General features: G+C 59.7%; 1 protein-coding gene across 1 annotated transcript in view; it reads left to right on the top strand.

Moving 5' to 3' along the window:
* The window catches only part of KSR2 (kinase suppressor of ras 2), a gene marked incomplete at its 5' end in the record, with an annotated part of 97,929 nt that overhangs the window by 1,871 nt on the left and 90,791 nt on the right, over nucleotides 1-5,267 (top strand). The gene's annotated exons all lie outside the window — the stretch shown is intronic.

Genomic DNA, 5,267 nt, shown 5'->3' with positions numbered 1-5,267 from the left:
GGGGCCGCTGTTGGTGGCGTCTGGCCCGAGAATTGGGGGGGCTCTTCTCTACATGTGTGCCCGCCCCTCACCCGCCCCCCCAAGGAGAGGCCCAGCCTCACCTCCCCACGTGCAATGGACTGTATCCCCTGCTGACATGGCTCTTCCCGCGGAACCGGTGCTTTGGTGCCAGCTTGGCCCGCCCCTCACCCCCGCCCCCCAAGGAGAGGCCCAGCCTCACCTCCCCACGTGCAATGGGGACTGTATCCTGCTGACATGGCTCTTCCCGCGGAACCGGTGCTTTGGTGCCAGCTTGGGGGAGCGCTGCCAGCACAGGGTGCTGCCCCGCGGGATGCATACAGGCAGCAGCAAGGTGGGGGAGATGGACGTTCCCTTTCGGAGCAGCTGGGGGGGAACAGTGAAACCCCATTTCACAGGCTGAACCCCCTGCTGTCCCCTTCCCAAGGGCTCCCTTCCTGGTCTTAGCCTGGGGTGATGGTAGCGGGCTGATTTAGCGGTGGTCCCTGCTGGGAATCCTGGCCTGGCAGGACCCTTCTGTAGGAAGACCCCAGTCCTGCCAAACCCCTGGGATTTGGGGACCCCAGACCCCTCTGCCTGGCTCCTGCCATCTCTCGGGGGCTTCTCCAATGTAGCTGCATCCCAGGAGCTGGGGGAGATGGGAGATGAGCCCTGCTGGGGTGTAGCTGCTGGGTTTTCGGCTGGGCTTTGCAGGTCCAGAGCAGCCCCTGGGGACAGGGCTGGCAGCGAGGAGGGTGATGTGACCGTGGTTTCAACGAGGGGCAGCTTTCGGGGACTGGCAGTGTCCCCGCATTACCATTGCTTGGCGCAACATGTCCCAGGCAGGGGGTTCCCGGCTCCTGCCCTGGAGGGGTCTCGGCCTCATCCACCCGTTGTGGATGGGCTTTCCCTGGGCTTCCCGCGTGGCGTGGCACGGCGTGGCGGTGCCAGTGGACGGCGGCAGAGGGGCCCCGCCACCGCACGCTGCCACCGGGCTGGTGCAGCAGCCGCTTCCGCCCCTGTGCCGGAGCAGCGAGGTGGGGATGGCTGATCCCAGCCTGACATTTCCTGCGGAGCACATGTCCTCCCCCATGCTCTTTAACTCCCTAAATCCGGCTCCCGCCTGTGCTCCTGCCCTCCTTCCCTTTGGCATTTTCACTAAGTCTCTCCGCTATTTGAGGAAGGGCATCGATGCCTCCTTCGGAGCCCGGGGAAAGCTCTTGGCCTGCTCTTTGTTTAAACACCTTTGACTTTTAAAAGCCCATTGCAAACAAATACTGCTTTACTCGCCGTGCTGCATCAGCCCAGCCCCTGCATCCCCCCCTCTGGCCCCTCCAATCGCTCTGCAAAGGGAATTCCCCCCGGTGGGACCCGTGCTTTGGAAAATCCACGTGAGCCTTCAGTTCAGCAGCTGCAGTGAAGACGCTAAAACACCTTCTGCCCCTCTGGTAGTTTCTAGCTGGCAGAGATGGGGCGGGTACCGGGGGGGCTGCGGGATGCTCGCTGCTCGATTTGCCTTTTAATGGGGCAGGTGATGGGGCTGCCAGCCCTCCTGGCGGGACGTGGTTTGGTGGTCCATTGGGTCCCTGCGGGAGGGAGTTTGCCGCTATCCAGGCACCGCGTGCGTTTGCCTTCCCCAGAGCTCCATTTAACTCCATCCGTCATCGCGCCACTCCCGGGGGTGCTGCGGGCTGGGCTTTGCGGCGAGGGCTGCTGGTTTTTTCCCCTCTGGCGTTGCGGAGATGCTGCAGCCGCCGTCCCTGCTCCGCTGGGGCCAGAGACTTGGGCTCCTCGGTGCAACGGTCCCTGGCATTGCCGGCCGGCGTGAGTTCCTGCTGTGCTGGCACTGTGTGTGCTGCAGCAGAAATCCTTGGCACGTTGTCCAATGGATGGCACCAGCCTTGGGGACAGGGAGGGGACAGCTTGGGGCACCGTGGAGTCCCTGCCAGCCTGGAAGGATGCAGGAGCTCCCCAGGCAGCGCAGGGGACCAAATCTCCCTGAATTTCCAGAGGATTTGCGTGCAGAAAGCGCCACCCGGGTTGGCAGATGGTCTCCTTGTATCCCGCTCCGCACAACCGCGTGTCCCCTGCCTCTGCACTGGTGTTTCCCTGCCTGGAAGAGCCTTTGCCAGGTCAAATGGCCCCATCTCAGCAGTCCCCCTGCTTTTTGCCCCCCCCGGGAATAGGGGGACGACAGCCCCTGCCCCTCTTCTGCAGGTGGGGAGATGAGAGTGGTTGGTACCTCTGGCCGGGTCAGGGCGAGATGCTTGCTGGCCGCCCCAGGCTGCGGTTAGGTGGTGGGAGCAGATCGTCCCATCCGGCTGCTCAGGGCCGGGTCTGAGATGCACCATGGTCCAGGCAGCGCGTTTCGGTGGGCCGCGGGGATGGGGAATTGGCAGAGCAGCATTTCTGGTATGTTGGCAACGTCCCCCCCGTGCCGTTGGGGGCAGCTGGGACCGAGCAGCGATAGGGCTGTAGCTCTCCCATCCGGGGTGCATTAAGGCAACGCCGTGCTGCTTCTGTCCACCCGCCCATCCGTCCCTCCGCTGCATTTCGGCAGATGCTGAGCTGCTGGCTGGCTCCATGTCTCGCTGACTGGCCACCAGCTTTGCCCTGTCTGCAAGCTCGGGCAGGGAAGGTCTACGCCGGCTTCGAGAGCTGGCCCGGCTCCTGTAGCGCCTGGCAAGCGTTACGTCCCGCTGGTGTCCCCTTGTCCCCTGGTGCTCCATCCGACACGCCACCAACCCTCCATTGAGGGTTCTAGAAATTAGCTGCTAGACATATTGCCGTGATCCTCGCAACCCCTGGGAGCGGTGCTACGCCTGGCTGGGCCCCACCGGCCGGGTGCCTGGGAGGTTTGCACGGCCCCGAGGAGCTGGCTGGCTGGGCGGGGGTTTGAAAAGCGTCTCAGGAGGGCAGCGATGAGCTCTCGGGATGCAGCGCTGGGATCTCGGGTCCATCGGGTTATCGCAGCCCCTCCGGAAGGAACCCCAGATGTACCACGCTACAACGGACATGGCTTCTTAGCGGCTTTTTATCTCCTTTTAAACCAAGAGTCGGTCCTAGTCTGAAAATATAATTAACGAACAAGTTGCTGCCTCTTTAAAACATCATGTAATTTCTTTGCAAGTGCGGTAGTGGTCGATTTCTAGAAGCCAAGATTAGTATTAATAAAGCAGGAATGAGGTACAGTATTAACCTTTTCCATCAATCTCTATTTATTGAGTCGTTAATTAGAGACATCTAATTTCCCAGGCCAATTCTGCCTGGCCATGGGGGCTGGGGAGGAGGCAGGGAGGAAGCAGGATGCTGTTTTATTGCTTACACGCTGATGAATCTTGCCAGGACGGGGTCTGACGGCGGGGAAGGAGCCCTTTGCATACCGAGCATCCTGGGGGCAGCTCCAGCAGCAGGGAAAGCCCCGGAGCAGCTTATAAACCAAAAGCACGTTATATTTATCAAATATAGTGGCAACCCGATATTAAACCCCTGCTTTATTGTGTTAACAAGTCTGTATTGGATTTTTCTCGGCTGCGAAACCTTACACTTGGCAGCGGTATTCTATTAGCAGCCAAAGCGTCAGTTTTGAACTCGAAGCGGGATTCATTTATTATTAAGTAAGAGCTGAGTGGGGCCGCTGTGGATTGAGGAGTTGATGGCGTGTGACTAGCGAGTTATGCGTGGAGGTTATTAGCTGTCCTACGGGGCTGAATATTTATGAGTCGTCCCGGCTGCGGGTGGCTCGGGGACAGCGTGGGGTCAGGCAGGGCGAGAGGAGCCCGGGGAGGCTGCGTGTACCAGGGATGGGGTGCGCGGGCTTGGTCCCGGCCTCGAAGAGCTGCAAGGTCCTGCTGGGAGCTGTTAGGTGGTGGGAGAAAAGCTTTGGCTTCGGCAGGGGTGAGCTTTTTCAAAAGAAAATTGGATGCAGGGTGGAGAAGGGCAATGTAAATGATAAAGTGGCGTGCATCCTCGTTTGGGGCAAATTCGAAAGCTGCGCTGGCCACGGTGTAAAGGTTTGCAGAGTCGGTCCCTCCCGGTGACCGGTGTCCCCATGCCTGCAGAGCCCCCCCTCCGGCGCGGGATGGGGCCGAAGGGCTGGGTGACGCCGGGGTTTATTTTGCCCCACGGCGAGGGTGCGATCGCCGGCACGCCGGCGCTGGGAGAGGCGGCTGCAGCCACGGGGGTTTCCCTTGCTGTTGCAGCAGGCCAAGATCTTGCTCTGGTTTTGTGCGTGTCTCCGTTTGGTTGGAGATGCCTTTGGGGAAGGAAAAAGAGCGATTGGAGCATCCCCCAAGGAGCGGTCGGGGTGCAGGGCTGCTTCGGGTACGGCTCCTCCTTTGGACGGGACCCGCCGCCCCCAGCTCCCTAAGGGCAGCAAATTATTCCCAGCGTTTTGTTTTAGGAAATCAAAGCAAAACTTGCTTTTTGTCTTTTGGAACAGGGGGAACACGGCTTTTCTGGCGACATTTAGCCATCTCTCTGCATCCCTCCATCTCCGCTGCATCCTGACGGCGGGTGCTCCTCTCCGCCTCCTCCCAGGAGTTTGTTTTCTTGTTTATTTTAATGGAGTGGGTCAGAAAAAGCTTCTTCCCTAATGAAGCACGGTGGAGTGAAGGAGGCTGAGCTAAGCGGGGAGGCAGCGGCAGCACCGAGGGGATTAATAAAGCCAAATTCGGCCGAGGGGAGCATCTCTCCCTTTGTGCCGGTGACTGGGGGGCTGGGTGGCAGCTGGGAGGGGAGAAGTGGCCCGTGGGGTCGGAGGGGCGGCGGGCGGCCGGGGGGGCGGTGGGCAGCCGTAGCTGGCGCTCGTTTCAAGACGCAATTAATATTTGCTCTCTAAACAGAACAAATAGGCTTTTATGAGCAAACAGGCAGCCTTGCAGCGCCGTCGAGCTGCAAGAAATGCGTTGGGGAAAACTGGGCAAAGGGGAATTTGCTTTTGTGCGAGCTCTCCCCTTGCTTTTCCGGCTGGGAATCGGCTCTGGCAGAGCAGCAACACCCGGGGGAGCCCTGCGGGGGGAGCGAAATCCGAAAGCGTTTAACACGCTTTGCGGAAAGAAGAGCTTGGGGATTTTTTTTTTGTTTGTTTTTGTTATTTTTGCTTTCAAGTGCGTTCTCGGTTTAAGCGTGTCTCATCAAGCGGAGTGCCCGCTACCTGCAGCACGCCTGTAAGCAACTGTGTGTTGAAAATACATTTCCCCAGCTTATCCGGGATATTTTTAGCCCTGACGCACCCACCAGCCCCGTAACGGGTTATTTTCGCTCTCGAG

The sequence above is a fragment of the Aptenodytes forsteri genome, unplaced genomic scaffold, assembly GCF_000699145.1.
Source record: "Aptenodytes forsteri isolate BGI_AS27 unplaced genomic scaffold, ASM69914v1 Scaffold415, whole genome shotgun sequence".
In the NCBI taxonomy this organism is placed as follows: Eukaryota; Metazoa; Chordata; class Aves; order Sphenisciformes; family Spheniscidae; genus Aptenodytes; species Aptenodytes forsteri.
This window is presented reverse-complemented; position numbering and strand designations above follow the sequence as displayed.